Below are 18,017 nucleotides of genomic sequence, written 5' to 3'. Positions count from 1 at the left end.
AAGAAGGCAGGCTGGCTCATGGAGGTGATCTGACCCGCAGAAGGACGTGCAGGGAAGGGAGAGACTGCTGCTGGTTAGGATATATCTGGAAGCCATAAAATTGGTGCTGAGAGGGAGGTGAGGTGCTGGAATCATCTGTCTGAAAAGAAAAGGGCAGAGAAGGAGAGCAGTAAAACTTTGGGGTTGGCATTGTGGGTGGCAGCGGGAAGAGCAGGGCTCCTTCTGCACCCACCGTGCTCCCAGGTAGGGTGACCTGGCCACAGCTTCAGGAATGAGGGGGATTCGTTGTCTCTGACTGCATGACATTATTTAGGGGAAAAAAAAAAAAAAATGGGGAGAGAAGCCTAAATCTCTTACTGCTTGACTGGGGAAACAAGAGCTTAACAATGAAGGGAAAGTCTTTCTACCTTCTCCCAAAAGCAGTTAATCTTCAGTCAAAGGCTTTACCTGGGGCTTTTCCGGAGGCCACCTCTGCCCCGTGGGTGACATCCCTGTCTCTGCTTGAGCCTGGGAGGGCAGTGAGAGTGCCAAGCACCTCTGAGCCATGAGGGGGATATTGAGGAGGGAAGGAGGTTTGTGCCAGTTAATTAGCAGCACTTTGGTGGTTTCTGCAGCCCACAGTAACCTTCATAAGACCTGTAGTGAAGGAGAGGTATTTGGGGATATGTGGTTGAGGCTGGAAGTCGATTTATTTGAGCTCTTCTGTCTTTGAGCATCGAGTTCATTGTTCTTCCAACTCCCTTTAGAGACCATGACATCAGCTGTCCAGGATGAGCAGCCCAGAGTCAAAAGGAAAGGAGCCTTTTGCCCATCACTGTCACATAAATCAGGGCCTAAATCTGTAAAATGTGAGAAAATGAGAGATTCGATTATCCATATGGATCACTCTGGATTTACTCCAGATTGCTTCATTAATAGCAATCAAAGACATCACTTTAATGGATTTTTTATCCTCAAAATTATGATCATGGGGAATTTGTTCTGGCTATTGGTTTTGAAAAGGCTTTTGATTCTCTTCAATAGCCTTAACTTATTTCAGATTTAGGTAACAGTAGGATTTGGTCTTAAATATGTTAGATAGGTCAATCTCCTTTATTCAAATCCACTGTTATGTTAAAACTAATGACCACAGTTTGAAGATGATTTATATACTGAGGCTTAGACATGAGAGTCTTTTTTCTCTGATACCTTTTCTGTTACAGAGGAGCCTTTGTTTTGGGAGAAGTCACTGCTTTTAAGGGAAAAGTCAGTGATGTTTTCCATTTTGCCCCTAGTTGGAGAATATGTTATTTTTTTAATGAAGATTTTCTTTAATGAAGATTATGCTGGAAGTCACTGAATGATGTTCATGTTTCTTCTTTGTTAATTGGGGTAAAACTCTTAAAGCCATTAGGTGATTTAAATGTAGCTCTATTTGAGCAATATCCTTTATTGGATCCCCCATTATCCTTTAAACATCTTGGTGTGCAAGGGGATAAAATTAGAATGAATTTGTTTGCTTTAAATTGCCAGCCTCTGCTTGATAAAACTATTAGCTATTTAGCTAATTGGGCTGCTCTTCCATTATCATTAATTGGCAGAATTGATACAATTAAAATGGGGGGTTTATCTAAAGTGTGTGTGTTTTTTCCAAGGTATTCCTATCAAGTTTCCTAACGTGTTCAGGGAGTCTTACATTATGCAATTAGTTTTGTTTTCAAGGTTAGAGGTAAATTCAAGATTAATTTTGAAACTCCAAAGCTTCTTACAGAGTCAGCTGGACTGATTCCTGCTAATTTTGTCGTTAGTTTTGTCTCCCTCAGTGCAGTGTGTGTTGTGATTTAGACAATGCCCAGCCCTATGGGGCTGTGGAGAGTGTGGGGCGGTGCAACCACGGGCTCAGCACACCCGCTTTGCAGAAGGTCAGGGTGAGGCTTGTCCCAGGACTGTGCCCAGCAAGGTGCTAAACACCCATTACTCCCTGGCCCACCAAGTATTTTAACACAGCCAGAACTTTTAAGCACACAAGCCCAGTGACGCCAATTAGCTTACTCATACTAGTAAAGTTAAACAATGACTGCACTCGGTTGGGGCCACAGTAATCATCACCTTGTCAGTTTGAGACTCCCACTGAATCCATTGCAAAATAGCACCACTTTCTGCTTGCACCTTGGCTGTGCTCTCAGCTGATGCTGCCCTCCCTATGAGCAGGGCAGGACGCTGTTTGGAGGAGTCGCTCTGCCAATCCTCTTGTGTGTCCAAAGCACCGAGAAACTGCACCCTGTGCTCCTGCCATCCCTGGTGGACATGCCATGATGCCTTTTAGGCTGCTAGTAGAAATCGTGCTTCTCCCTTCTAACGCTATGATTCATGTCAGCCATTAGCCTCAAATAAATGAATGGGCTGAAAGAAAATTAAAACCAAATCACGCTTCTATCAAAGGGAGGTCTTGTTGACAAGCAGAGCCTCTATTGCCAGAATTAGTCATCTGGGTCTGCCTTTTGCCCCAGACACTAAGAAAACCAGAGGATGATTAATTGGGCAGGACCAGGAGGATGTTGCCCCTCCTATACAGCTGGCCAGTGTGGGCAGTTTCTAAATCACATCATGAGGGCAATGGCTACATCACTGAACACAATGGCTACACCACCTCTGCTGCTTCACCTTCGCCACAATTTTATGTAGTGCTGGGGTACCACATTTTTTCTTCACCACCCAAACATGCCTTTATACTGTGATTTTCTTTACCTTATCTTGCAAGCCATGTGGAGCTGCGTCTACTGCCTTTTTAAAGCTGCTTAAAATAATTTCTATCTAGAATATAAAATAGTTTTATGCAAAATGATTTTTTATAAATATTTTGGCTGTAAAAGATGTGCAAATATAATTATATTTAATTTTAACTAAAAAAAGGTCAGGCTCTTTCCTGCAGACATGATCCAATATGTGTGTAACATGTTTGAACACTGGAGCAAACTTGATGCAATGCTGCCCTTCTTAATTCATTTGAGTCATTGTCATTTTAGACTGTACCAAAGTCATTTCATGAAACACATCATGCTTCATGGGTTAATCCTGATTTAGCTGTGACGCTTTGCTTTTGGGTATTATCTAGATTGTTTTGCCCATCTCTTCTTCATTCATTTCGTCTGTCATGAATATCATTCTACATGGATTTCACTCATACATTTATTTGTATTTAAATTATGCATCTCTTTAAGGAGATAGACCCATCAAGTGATACAATACCTGATGGCACAAAGAATGAGGCATTGTTTACTTTTGCATAAAAAGCCATGAGGATGGAGCACACAGTTTATAGGATACTAATGAATTATTTGGATGGTTGACCTTAAGTCAGACTCAATCCAGCTAAGCTTGGTAACCAATGCATTTGAAATGTAATGGATAATAGTCCAAGAGCCAAATATATTGTAGGTCTAGCTTGCACAGGTTGGCCCTTATTGACAGCCTTATTGAGGGGCCTTTGCTCTGAGTGGCTGGGGAAGTACCTCATCACAGGCTCGGGGGCTGCCTTCTTGCCCCCACAGGAACAGAGGTTGGCCTGCTGCTCCAGCTCTTGGACACTCGTGGGGAGGCAGAGAGCACCTAAGTCTCTGGAGTCACGACCTGGCGTGTTTCATGAGCGCTGAGTGAATTCACCGGAATGAAAGTGACCTTGGGCTGAGGGGCCTGTTGCAGCTCTCTCGGGAAGAATGAGTGCTCCCACAGTGCAGTTAGAAACCCCACACTCCCACAGACTCCCCATGACTCAGGGAAAAGGAGGGAGCAGAAACAGAACTCTTAGAATGACTGCCTCACAGCACTAAATGCACTGATCCTGTGCTGTTTATATTTCTGAATTAATTGCAGTAAATAAGGAGCATCATACTGGGTAAAACTCAAGTGAAGGAGATGAGGATTAAGCCCAGGCAGAGCAGATGAGCTGCAATGCAGGAGTCAGTCCTTCCTGTGCAGCCTTTAAGGTATACTAGGGCCAAAACCTCCTTAGTGCTAGCACTGCTGTTTATTTGCTTCCATATCAGCTGTGAATTTGGCTTATTGTCACCATTAAAGAGTCCAGAATAGGGGGCATCCTGGGCTGAAACATTACTGTGCCATACAATGCCTTCTCCTCATTTGAAAGTAGAGATATAAATCTGTATGTCATTAACTAAGACAATAATAAATTAATACAAAAGCCAAGTAATAGTGCTGTAATGCTTTCATGTATGAATTGGAATGTGAATACTGAGCTTTTCATTTCATGGTTGAAAAATACATGAGTTGACCCAAATATTAATTTCTGTATTTCAATCATTTACATATTATGGGTCAATAATTATTTCTTGCACAAATGACTTTTCAAATGAGAAGCAGTATATTGTGATGGTCTATCATGTTTACAAACATCTCATTGTTTTCCGAACTTAAGACTTAGTATTTAAAATATACTGGACCAGATATTGTTTGCCAAATACAATACAAAACTGAGTCATGTAAAATTCAGGTACTATCTTCTTTTAGTATTATCCATAATTTATAATATTCATAAACCATGGAGTGACGGGCCTCTGCCTTTGGGAGGCCCACATCCCCACTTTGGAATGGGCATAGTTTTCCAGCAATGGTTTAGGAGACCTGACACCTCTTTCTGCTCTTTCCTGACCTTAAAAATCTCGCCCCTTTGAGCAGCAATCCCTCTGAAGATCCAGCACTGTCAGCAGAACTAATGGTGGGGATTTTAAGAAGTTTATTACATCCCAAGATTTCTTTACAGCATGCAATGACATCCAGCAAAATGCCTAGGATGTCTTTTTTCAATTACTTTGCAAAGCTAAAATAGCATAAATTATCTTGGTTTTTACTTACTGGTATTGAACTTAGTCCATAATTTTGAGCTGTTCATTGTTTCATCATATTCTACCCCTCTATTAGCCAACATATCCCAACAGAAACCTTTTGTCTTAGAGTAAATGTGTTCAAGTGTTCAAGTACTGAATTAATAAGGGCCCAGTGCAACATATATATACTGCCCAGCAAGATGAATTTACACATCTGCCTTTTCCCCTAATTATAATTCCAGAGGTTGAATGTCAACAGCATTTGGGTATATCCTCAAAGAGGCATGCAAACACACACATACAGGCTCACACACTGTACATTAATCTCTCTTGGCTTATCTGTTGCTGTCTTTAATTTGTATACTTCAAAATTGAGTGGTGAGGTCATTTATTAGACTGTTTCTGTGAATTTTATGTAGTGATAAGAAAGCAGTAGCATGCAATTTGTTTTTATAGGACTCAGTTTTGTAAGTATGATCTAATATTTTCTTCCTTTAACTGAACAGTGAGGAAGAGGTGATTTCAGAGCTAACTAAGAGTTAACTGGCTATGTTTCAACTGTCACCATTGTCTTAAATCTGCATAGAGAGTGGAGAGAGCCAGAGAGGTGTAAGTACAGCAGGCCACTGGGAAAAAAAAAAACGTTTATAAGTAGAAATTTCTCCTCAGAGCAAATTTTTCTAGTTCGTCTTGATTTTTTTCATTTCCCTATTTTTTAAACACAACGTGTGATGGAGACGGCTGTTATTATCCAAAGGACCCGACTTGCTGGCTCACTGCATCTCTGTTTATGAAATGCCATAACAAAAGTGAGCTCACGCTTGTGTGCTTCCAATGCGTGATGTTCCTGTGTGCCAGATGGGCACTTTCATGACTGTATGAGCGTGGATTATTTCATTTCCTACATCTGGGACTCCAAATGGCTGCACAGAATGCCACAGGAGAGAGGAACAGATCTTCAGCTGGGGAAACCTACCTTCACAGGGGAACCAGCTACATCAGAGGGGACGAGGCAGAAAAGCCCCGAGTGATATCTGAAAGTTCACATAAACCAGGGCCATAAGGGAAACCTTTAGAACCAGGAACAAGACAAAAATAAACAATAACTAATGCTGGATGTCAGCTGTGCTGAAGGGGGAGGGAAAATAAACCGTAAGCAGTTTCTTGTCTGGCCACAGAAGATGTGTTTGGAATGCTGTTTTGTATTTCAGCTCAGAAATTCTGCTGTGACCTTCAGATATTGCTGGGTATTACAAGTGCTACAGATAGCCAGAGAGAAATATTCCAAGGAGAGATGGCATATACTGTGCCATACTAGTTAATGTGTGCGTATTGTTCACAGCCCGTTCCCAAACTGTGATCAGGCAGCCTTGTTAAAACAGTGCGGGATTCTACAGTAACAGTCAGGAATGCTAGTTAGTCATAAAGTTGTTGCAGGGTTTGGAATAATTAGTTGTTTGTTTGTAAGCTAAGAGTGCTTTCTTTTCTTTTTTCTTTTTTTTTTTTTTTTTTTTTTTTTTTTCTTTTTTTTTTTTTTTTAAGCCCGAAACAACGAGAGCAGATCCTCAGTATAGAGGATCTGGCTCACTACACTTTTGCAGAGTATGTTTCATTTCAGAGCCAGCAAACAGGAGGACATGGTGAGAAGAATTAGCTGTAGCAGAAAAAATATATTTAAGTCAGTGACTTTCTTAAAATGAAAGAGAGCAAACCCCCAAAAAGAGAAAAATGAAAAAAGTAATGAACAAAAAGAAGTAAGTTTGTGACACAAAGTAAGAAAAATAAACAGCAGTTGATTTAACTATTTTGCATAAGATATTTACAAACCACAGCATATTACTGTTTGCTTTATGCATTTTCACATCCTGCTCAGTTTAAAGCAGTAATTTTCTGCAAGGACAACAGAGGGAAAAAAATGCTTTACACTGCTTATATTAATTACATTTTTTCATTACCCGTCATGTTTTCTACAGGCTTGTGTATTATTACTGTAAAATGTAATGAAACAGAAAAAGAAAAAAAGAATGGACTTCTGGGAAATTTTCCAATTCTTGAAATGCAATGTTAATTGAGTGCTATTTTTAGGTCATCACAGATAGAACTGAACCCATTGCCATCAGATCACAGAATGGGGACAGCCCAGGTGCAACACAAACTGGGCGAGGGAGTCAGTTTCTACTAATGGAGAAAAGGAGAGAAACTAATTCCCCAGAGGGATGGGTTTGGGGCAGTTTCTGTTCCTTGATGTAAAGTTCTCAAAGCAGAAATGAAAGGGAAGGGTGCAGAGCTGGCAGGGGCCCAGCACCCACCATACCCAACCATGGTCACACCTGAAGGAGATCTACTGACTCCTGAGTCAGGAGGGCAGAGTAAATGAGAGGCTCTGTCTGGTTTTGTGGCTGACTTTCAGCTCTGGGAGGGAGGGCACTCTGAAAGCCGACATGAAATAAAGTCCCCCAAAATGTATCAGAAATCCCTTTAATTTATAGATCTCTTAAAAGGCTGCCAAAAAATCAATTATTTTAATTTGTATATAGTGCAGCCATGGACTGATTCGAGTTCTTTTGAAGTATTTTTAAACAGTCATTGCACAAAGGCATCCTCTTTCCCATATGCAGAAAAAAAATGAATTGAAAATCAGAATTTCTCACAATCACTTTGATTGGAAGAATAGTGCAATTCACGTGGGATTCTGCAAGCAAAACTGAGTCCCCTCGCTCAGTCTGTTAACTGAGTACCTTCACTGTCAGTCCCAAGAATCAGTGTAGCTCCACTGCTCCCTTTATTTCCTGCCTCTTCTCCCAAAGGGTGTAGGGAAATTGAGCCAGTAACAGGGGAAATAGTTACTGGCACTTGAGGGTGGCTGAAGGTTCCCTTTGAAACAGAAGTGGGAAATCATCAGTGTGCACTTACCAATGCCAGAATCACAGAATGTGCTGGGTTGAAAGGATCATCAAGTTCAACTCCTGACTCTGCCCAGGACTTTTCCAAGAGTCACACCCTGTGCCTGAGAGGGTTGTCCAAACACTTCTTGAAGTCTGTCAGGCTGGTGCTGTGACCACCACCCTGGGAGCTGTTCCAGTGCCCAAGCACCCAGTCACCCTCTGGTGAAGAGACTTCTCCTCTCATGGAACGACTTGAGGCCATTCCCTCAGGTCCTGTTACTGTCACCACAGAGCAGAGATCAGTGTCTGCCCCTCCTCTACCCCTCAGGAAGAAGTTTGTAGCTGCAGTGAGGTCTTCCCTCAGTCTTCTCTTGCCCAGGCTGACCTCAGCTGCTCCTTATATGACTTCCCCTCCAGACACCATCTTCATAGTTCTCCTTTGGATGATCTCTAATAGTTTTATATCCTTTTATATTGTGGTGCCCAAAAATGTCCACATCAGTCAGAGTGGCCAGGCCAGTGACCTCTGTGAAAGGGAAGAGAGCACCCTACTCAGGGGAAGCCAGTGTCCACAAAGCTGTTCATTCTCTGTATAGCACTGCACTGCCATAAAAGCAAGAGCCTGACCCAAACATTTCAGCAGCCATTCTGAATGGTAGTTAGCATGTTTTTGGAACAACTGAGATTAACCCAGCTTCCTACCTGCTTTGGCCCCATCTCAAAAAACAGTCGTGATCAGATGGTAGAATTACCAAGCAAGTTCTCTTTGTTTTAGTGTTAGTGGAGATTTGCTAACCAGCCTCTAGGTGGGAGACAACCCTCCACCCGTACTGGCCCGGGTCATCAAAGACATTGGGGGCAGGATCCTAAACAAAGACACTTAAGCACCCAAATTCCCGAGATGAGCTGGGCTTTTTTACCGTGGTACAAACAGCTTGAATTCTGGCCTTTCCTTTATTCATTAGAATGTGGGTTTAGTTTTCTGTGGGTCTGTTAGTCACTTGAGGGTCCAGGTTCATCCTTTTTCCAAACTCAGTTCAAGAATCCTGACTGTGCCCAAAGGCCACAAGAAATACAAGGCCTCAGTAGTGCTCCCTTGGATGTGGCTCTCCTTGACCTACGCAATAGCATGTGCATGGTGTACCCATCAAGCAAGGCCGTGTCTTCACTTCTTGCCTATTTTCAATGCTATACCCTTCCCTTAAGTCACATAACCCATGACTTTTCAAAAATACCCCCTCAGTGCATTTCAGATGTGTCTTCTCACCTATTCTGCAGCAGATATGGCAATGGTATATAACTGTTGTGGATTTGCCTGGCAAGGTTTAGACGGATAAAAAAAGCAAAGCGAAACACAAAATGAAGAGTTGGTTTGCTCTCCAAATATCTCTAGTGCTAAGATTAAAATGATAAGTCATAAATATAAGCCAATGTGATTTTCTCTTATCTGACGCATTGAATTAAGTCTGCTGTGCTCAAACACTTACAGCAAAATTGACAAACGCTTCCTTTTAGGAATGCTGCATCAAATGTAATAGCATGGCACACACTGCCCTGCACTCGCACACAAGGTGTGTGAACTGTGATACTCTTATTGCAAGTCAAGAAAGAAATCCTGCTCCTCCTGATTCTGCTTGTCCTGCCTCCAGCAGCGGTGCCAGCGTTTGGACTTCATTTAGTCAAGCCAAGTGGCCCCAGCTTGTTGCAGCCTCACCGTGGGTCTTAGCTCATTATTGGCTTGTCAGCACTAATACTTCATCAAGACCAATCTCAAACCTGGCAGCTACTCCTACATTTTTGTATCTCACCATGACAGAACCCTTCTCATGTTTAGATTAGTTATTCCTCTTTGCTAGGAAAATTGATCTGGATCCACAGCGCTTGGATTGGGAGTCAAAATATTTTTCCATAAAGGACCCAGTTTTGTTCTTTCAGAATGGTTCATTTTTCCTCAGCACCCGAAGCTGTTCTCATAGGCTGCAGTCCAAAAATAGCAGGGCTCCTTTGCAGGGCAGAGTAGGTAAACTTTTTTGTAGCAGGATGACAGGAGCAAGTGTTGGAGAGTATAGAGGGAGCAATGGGAGTCATGAAACCACAAAGTCTCCTGAAGCATGGGCAGCCTGACCCAAGCCAGCTGGATCCCACAACACCAGCCCTAGGGAATGGCTCCTATATGAGCCAGCCCCTTCACTACTTTAGCTGCTGAGGAAAGGCCAATAATTTGTTAATTCCAAGTTACACTCATTGCATAAATCAGGGAGTCAGTATTCCAATGGCAATTCAGACTTGAGATAATGTCTTAAGATACAAGTAGTCACTGGTTTCCATGGGAATTTTGCCATATCTTTCACTGGGACTAGGATTTAATCTATGGGAGTTTTCACTTTTTCAACTTGATTGGCTGGCACCTGTCCTCTATTGAACGACAGTCACAGTGCACCTGAAGAATTGTGGTAATAAGCTGGTCAAGGAGACTTTGCAGGGTGGACCTGAGGAGGCTGCAGTCATCTGACTGGATCAATAGGTGGGATTTCATCAGAGAGAAGGGGTTCAAATGTTACTTTGAAAATTTCACTGCAATGTGTTCATTTTCTGTTTCAGCTGTGTTGGGAATGGCCTGTAGATTTAAACTGGGACTCAGAGCAGAAGAAATAAGGAGCTGTTAATTCTTACTAAAAAGATGCTATTCCAGGCCATAGCCCTAACATAAATAAATATGGCATATTCAGAGTGAACCATTGCTTCCATGATGAAATCAATGGCTATAAATTCAGCTTTGGTCAGATGAGGCCTCAAGCCTGCAGACCGTGCACCAGATGTTTATTATTGTTCAGAAGATCAGCTAGCTTCTGACTGCAGCCCAGTCCTTTCAAAGAGTTCAGTTGTCTTGATCCAAGGAAGCAATAGGCAGCAGTGCTTAAATATGTTTCAGGCTTTGTGATTTTCAAAAACCCGTGTGCTCTCAACTCCCAATGACAACTTGGAGCCTGGAAACTTTAAAAATCAAAAGTAGGTACTGATTGGTATTCAGGGGAGCTTACGTATGTGTGGAAATTTGCCTCTAATTTATCCAGAAGCCCTGTCATTCTGGGTCACATTAGGGACCATGAACTTCACCTGGCACTACTCTGCAAGCTCTGCTCCTTTGCATGGCTGTGGGTAAAACAGGAGGAAAGATGTATTATGGCTCTCAATGAACAGGAAGATGCCATAACCAATGATGTGTTAGCCAGGATATTAGAAGATGGCCCTGTATACATCAGATGCAGAACCCAATTAGCTGGGGCAATTACAGTTTCTGATTTAAAGGTTTTTACAGGTTGTGAAGCTTCCCACCCTTTTCAGCCTCTATGTCCTCTCTGCTGAGGATCTACAGGTGAAGAAGCCCATCTAGACAACATGGCCTGCATAAACTGCTCGAAGGCTTTGGCTGCTACAGTATTGGCACCCAATTCACATCACAGCCAGGACAATTCAGATGCTAAACTGGCTGTCCATGCTCACACATGAGCCTTTGAAATGAAAATGTACATGGACCAGCTCCTGAATACTTTTGTAGATATGCCAGCACAAGGCCTCTGTGGTCCCCTTGCAGTCCTCCTCAGACTAAATTTACAAGTAGGCAGTGTTCTCACCCAAGAGGATGGGCATTTGTGATCTAATTGATTAAATCTGTGTTATCCAAGAGCGTGTTCCCAGCCAAACAGTGAAATTCTTCTAAAGCATTCTAAAATCCCGGAATGACCTGTGCTGCACCCACACAGAGCTGCTGCTGACCCTGCACTCCTGCCAGTCTGGGATGTAATGTGGCCTTCAGACCAACCAGCTCTGGGCATCAGGGATTTTGTACTACTAGAAAAAGGTGGCTAACTCTCCACTCCCTTTTCCTGGCTGTATGATGTGAAATGCTGCTGAAGTCAGTGGAGTTGCACTGCTATAAAACCAGATACAACAGAACGGGTAAATATCTTGATATATCTAATATCCATAAAGTTAATAATGTCAATGCCAACAGAGTCCAGAGCAGGACTGGCCTCTTGAATTTGCCTCACTTAGCACCATTATTTTCATCAGGTTTTTGTTACTTTGTCATCTTCCTGGGTATCATCAGAATAAAGTTCATCTCCCAACTCCTCAAACCCAAGCTTATCCCTCTAAGAGTCATAAGTCATGCTTAAATGGTATCCTTTGAAATGGGGCACTGTGCACAAAGAGCCTACCAGGTTCCCATCAGAAGAGTTAGTTCAAGACTGGGGGACTGGAAACACTGGCTGCAGACAATTTCTTTTTTTCTATTTGTTAACCCACTTTATCCAAACACTATGAACATTTGGTGCATTTAGTTCTAAATATGTCAAATGTTCCTTTAGGGAAGAACTTCAAAAACCTAAAATCATCTCTTAAGATTAAATTCATTGCCTGAACTCAAAATTACTCTTCTCTCACAAATAAACCACACACACATACCTGTGTGTTTTGTCTGCACTGCAGGAACTGTCCTGGGGTAGCACTGTGCTGTCTGTAGATCCCTGCTAAAAAGCCTGGCTTTCTGATACTCGGAGAGAGCTGCAAATATCAGCACATCACTGTGGGCAGTGGGAAGCAAGAATTATTATCCCAGAATATAACAAATCTAAAAATAAATTGCCTTCATTTTTACCTATTGCACACCGATGGGGGTAAAAACAACTTTACTTAGTGTAACAGGACAATAACAATGGAATTGGCTTGGTCACAAGATTTTTGCAGGATGACACTGATGGTATTACTATCCAGCTTCAAAGATTTGGAAAGATGTGGCTGCTAACACTGGAGAATAGAAACCTGTTTTTCATCAACTAGGCTGGCCTGACAAATTAAGTCTGTGGAGTCATTAGATTAAGATAAGAGCTTATCTCCTAGACTGACATTTATTCAGAGGTTTTTATGCTGCTCAGCTAGTAATTAGTGCAGTTGAATTTTTAACACTGCTTTGTCCGGTCATTTGACAAATTTGAAGTATATACAGTTTTGATTAACAAACAAACAAAAAAACATCTAAAACACAAGAACAAAGTATTATTAGCTTGGAAAGGTTTTAAGAAGAGTTGAGATGATGCTAAAAATCTTCGAGGAGGTCAGAAGTGCTTCTGCTGTTGACTCATTTCCATACACAGATTGAGAGGCTCCATAAACTAAATTTTTAGGCACTAAGCAGCAGATATCTGTAGCAAATCTGTATTTTCTTTCATGCCCATCCATTTTGTAATTCTGCTGCTTTAGAGGGGCAGGAATATGGTGCAGGCTGCCGTCCTGCTCATTAGAGCTTGTCTGCTTCCTTCAGCACTCCGGTTGGGATTTCAGGCGGGGGCAGTTTCAAAAGGAATCTTCTCTCATATGGCTGATTTCATGGGATAAGGTTTATTTTTTCTGTCCTAATTTTCTTGTAATAACAGATGGATTGTTCCACAGTAAACCAATGCATTACTTTTGGACTCATGTTTTTAAATTGCTTTAGACTAAAAAGTATCACTTTTTTTAAACAGTTCATTTTGAGTAACTGGAGATCAGAATTGGATTAATAATTAGTGATTAAATGGATGACTGTTTGTTTATGAGCTTTGACAGGTTTGTTACAGCTACATCCTGTTACAGCATTTGTTTTGTCCAAAGTGCAGCCATCTCAGCATCTATGGTTGTTACCTTTAGAGAAACACAGACAAGAGGAGTTCATGGTAGTAAATTATGGTTCATCCAACTGCTTTCTGTGATTACTGGCTTTCGCAAAAACAACAGCAACAACAGCAAAGACTGCTTGTTTACATTTTACACGGTACTGCCAAGACCCCTGAACTCTGTGGACTCAGGGCCAGGGCCATGAGCTGCAGAGGGTGACACGTTGTCACTCACCTGCACTCCTAAGCTTGAGACAACAGTGGTAAAGTAGGACACAGGCTCTCAGGCTGACTGGGACCAGGATCTGCATGCTGGTTTTCCATGTCCATTTCTGTGGGTTTTCATGGCATTTATATAACCCCAAAGCATGAGAGGAGTTTTGGCATCTCATAAGTACAACAGTTTTTCCATGGTTGGAATGCCATGGATGGGAAGTAAGGCATGAGGCAGGGAGTTATTTCAGATCTTTGCACAGCCAGGAATGAATCCCTGCTACTCTCTACTTTCTGAGCCAGACCCTTGACCTAGACCTGCCCTGACGCCTGTTTCAATGCAGATGCTTTCAGCCCTCTGTGTCTGCTAAGGCCCATGCTACTTCCCACTGGAGATGTGAGACCCTATATATTCTGTATCTATTTCATATATGTGTAGAATTCAAGCTCTGTGGCAATCTCTGCCATTGGACAACCCCACTGTTCCTGGTCTGTAGGTGGCATCTCAGCTTGTGGTCAGGAGTGCCTAGAGGTAGAGATGGAGACAATGTTTTTGCTCATAAAATGGCCTGGAAAGATATTTGTATCAAGCTGAACCATTTGCATCAATCCCTCAAAAGCTTGAAGTACTATTTTGCTCTGTAAAAGTTAGCTGTTAATGCTGCCTTTGCTGTCAACCGTGTCAAAAATCCTGCATAATTCCCAATATTTAATTCACTTCCCAGCAGAGAGAAATTAAACCCTTTCCTGGACCTTGGGTGAGCATGAGGGAAAGGCCCAATTTCTGATACCTCTAGGGAGGAGCGTGGCCTCAACAGAGGGAGGAGGAGGGATTTAAATTCAAGCTTCCCAGGATGTGTGGCAGCAACATCCCTCTTTTCCTATTGTGGTGGTGCAGAACTATTTTATTAGGTTTTTATAAGAAGTTTATGTTATGGTTCATTTCACTGTATCCCCAATTCTGTATCCCTTTTATGTTGTCTGTATAATAAGGTGTTTTGCATCAGTCCTCCCACTCCTCACCTGACTTGTAACATCCCCTCTGCCCCAACCCCCCTCTCTGGGGAACCCTATCTATCACTTTGAGGAGCCCTCCCAGGTTGCAAAATCTCAGGGAGGGGGCTTCGGGTGATAGGCCCCCTGGGGGGAATTCCTTTAGCTCTGGATTTTAGTGGTCCGAGGCTTGGGGGTGGGCATACCTTGTTACCCCCTGAATCCCCTGACTTGTTGTCTTCTTGTATCCTCCCTGGAACCCCTCCCCCGCTTATAAGGGGTAGGAGGGAGGAAAAAGCTCTCTCAGCTCTCGCTCTCTCAGCCGCTCAGCTCTCAGCTCGGAGCTCTGAGCCTCTCTGCTCCTCAGCTCTTGAGCTAATAAACATCTTTTAACCTGCTAAGCTGAGAGCCAGCCTTTTCTCTTCTGCTGCTGTTGGCTGTCACAACACTATTGGGTCCAGCTGCTAAGCCGAGAAGCCGAAACAAACTGGGAACTTCTGTGGCTGTGTTGACTCGAGCTAGCCGGAGGTCAGCTCCTGCCGGGTGCGGGACGGAACCAGACACATCCTATATTGTTTTACTCTCCTGCGCTGTGCACTGCTATGTTGTGCATTGCCGCAGAAGCTGGATAGTGTCAGCACTACCCTGGCAGGCTTCATCCGTTGAGCCTTTAGACTAAGGGGGAAAAGTTGCCATCACCCAGACACACCAACAGAACCAAAGAAATATGTCACTTCTGGGAGAAATCCCCAGCTATGTGAAACTGTTAACATCTCCTTTTGATGGGCTGGAGATTACACCATAGAGGTGTCTTGATGTTGTCTGTCACAGCTGTCTGTCAACAGTTCTGGCTCATGGGGCAGTCCTCTGGCGCCACAGCCGTTTCAGACCTACCTTGCTCCCACCATCCTCGTGTAGTTCCATGAGAGATAGCACTGATTTGCTCTTTCACCTTCGGCCAACAATTTAAAGACAATTGCTGCTTGATGGTGCACACAAATAAATTAATAGTCTTGGTTCTGGCCAAAGTGTCTAGAGTCTGAGACCTTCACTGGCCCCACACAGAAAGCCAAGGATTGACAGAAGCACTAGCAAAAGAGAAGTCCAAACAGGTCAAGGAAAGGGGCATTGCAGACTAATAAAACCTGTTACTACACGGAGAACTTTGCTCAACTTCTGATGCCAGAAAAGACAGCCTAGACTGGCAGGTAAATCTCCCTGAAAATAGCAGAAATCAAGGTTAGAGCAACGTACTTATCCCAGGTTACTTAGTAAGTATGGAAATACTGTAAAAAGATAATTGGAGATTTTACAGGAGGAAGATGTCATTGAATGTCAATAACAGTACAATGATGCTTTGCTCTGCCCTCCATTTTTCAGTGTCCCGCTCTCAGGTTGATGGTTGCTCTTCAGCATTTGGCCAAGGTCAGACTGGTGAGAGAGAATTTTTTCTGAAGTTTCTAGTGATCCTAATCATTTTTTTTTTTTAAATGACAGTAAAGGGCAATAACTTTTTTTAACTGGCAAATACATTTTTAGTGTCACCAGAAAATGGTGTCTGTGAACTTGGATGTTACTCTGATTTTTTATGATTGCTTTGGGCTTTTAAGTTTGGTGCGAAGGTATGCCATGTTCCAGAAAAAAATATGCTTGCCCTTTTTAACAGAAATGCATAGGCTGAAATTTATCCATGGTAAATGTTTCATGGTATAGTAAATTATGCAGGAGGTTCCACACAAAAATCCTTTACTCTCGGAAATGAAGGTGAGCACTCAGTAGCACAAGTACATGGTATAGCCATTACATTGTTTGTGTTTCCCCCAGGAATTCAGCACTTTTCACAAATAACTACACTTTGCAGTTCCGTAACACAGATTATGTGATCCCACTGGACACCCGCAAAGGTAGGGTGAACACCTCTCGTTCTATTTTATAGGTACTTAGCACTTTCGAAATGCAAGCTCAAGGCAGGCTGTAAGGAACATCTACACTTAGAGAAGTCTTTCTGGAAAGCCAATGGAAATTATTTGCTCAAATATTAGTGGTAAGTCAAGTGGTGGGTGGTCAGTGCAGCTGTTGGGTTGGTGGGTTCCCTTGCACCACGTTCAAGTCCCTCTGCAATAGCCCAGCCTCTCCCCAGTTTGTTTTTCTGTTGTATGTTATTCATTAAACCCTTTGCTGTGACATGCCGTTGCCAGTGTGCCAAATCCTGAGCAAATCATATCCTCTGTTCTTCTGTTGCAGATTTGTGAGATAATCTATTATAGATTAATCATTTCAGTCTTATGGTGCAATGTCAAAAATAAATTGGGGTTATGAAGCTGGAGGGGAGCCACTTGGGGGTGGTGTGTTCTCACTGACGCTCCTTATTTGACTTTGAAAACAGCATCACGACGAGATTTTTTGAAGCTGATTGTTACCCCATGGAATCCAAATCACAAGGTAAAAATGCTGTGGAGTAAGTTTTCATCTTCACAAATATCAGCTCAGTGTTGAACTGTAAACGATTTTCAGGCTATTTCCTTCCCTCTCCTCACAACATGAAACATATCTGGGCTGATCCATTACATCTCTTTAGAATATAAGATGGCAGAAAAATAAATAGAATGAAATAAAAGCCAACCCCTTTTAAGGACTGAATATCTGCTGGAGATGTAGGTATCCAACACAGAAAAATAATACAGGCCAGGAACACAGCCAAGTATACTGTTAGAAAATATTAATTTGCATAATTTAAAATTCTCTCTAACATTTCATAAGTTCCCAAATATCGAACAGTGAGTAATTTGTCTAATACTGCAGTTCTTGTTGCCCTCTCAGCTGAATCACAGTAAGTCCTTGGCATCTCCAAACTAGAGCAGGGGTTAGTGCATACAGTCATTCTCCTCCTCAGCTTTCTGCAAGACAGGAAGATGCACAATCCTCTCTGAATTAGGTATGAACTGAGAAATGAGACTTTAGTCCTATCTGTGCTGCTATGTACCATCCACCTAGACAGCAAGGCTTTATCCTGCCATCAGTTATTGAATGCAGGCCTACAGTGACTTCATGACATGCTTTACCTTTCCGAGGGATGGCAGAATATTGTGGAGAATACAAGGAATGGAAAAGCACTATTTTTGTTACAGTTTCTTTTGCTTTTGTGCAAGTAAATCAACCCAGACTCCATGCTGAGTGATATACCATAGAACCCTTCACTGTGATATGTACCCAACGATTTGTTTTTCACTATGGTAGCTTTTCACAATCCATAAGTCAGATGGAAGTTAGAGAGATTTCCTAGCTTGAAATGCAAAGTGATTTTTTTATTATTATTTTTTTTTTATTTTTTAAAGATATGCTAGGGATTTTTTGCCCTACCAAGAGCAGTTACTGAAGAATACAGATGAAAATATGTGCTGGAGCATATTCACTAATGATTTACTCAAAATATGTGCCAGAGCATATTC

The 18,017-nt window shown here is 42.3% G+C and overlaps 1 long non-coding RNA gene across 20 annotated transcripts in view; it reads left to right on the top strand.

Annotated features, from left to right (window-relative positions):
* LOC120756252 (uncharacterized) overlaps positions 1–18,017 on the top strand; it is a 505,318-nt gene that overhangs the window by 473,370 nt on the left and 13,931 nt on the right. For 19 of the 20 annotated variants that reach the window (XR_005702114.2, XR_005702112.2, XR_005702110.2 and 16 more), the window contains 2 exons: positions 16,505–16,612; positions 16,955–17,010. The exons of the other annotated variant lie outside the window; for it this stretch is intronic. This is a non-coding gene — a long non-coding RNA (uncharacterized LOC120756252). The remainder of the gene's footprint in view (positions 1–16,504; positions 16,613–16,954; positions 17,011–18,017) is intronic. 20 annotated transcript variants of the gene reach the window in all.

Source organism: Hirundo rustica, chromosome 9 (genome assembly GCF_015227805.2).
Source record: "Hirundo rustica isolate bHirRus1 chromosome 9, bHirRus1.pri.v3, whole genome shotgun sequence".
NCBI classification, from domain to species: Eukaryota; Metazoa; Chordata; class Aves; order Passeriformes; family Hirundinidae; genus Hirundo; species Hirundo rustica.
This window is presented reverse-complemented; position numbering and strand designations above follow the sequence as displayed.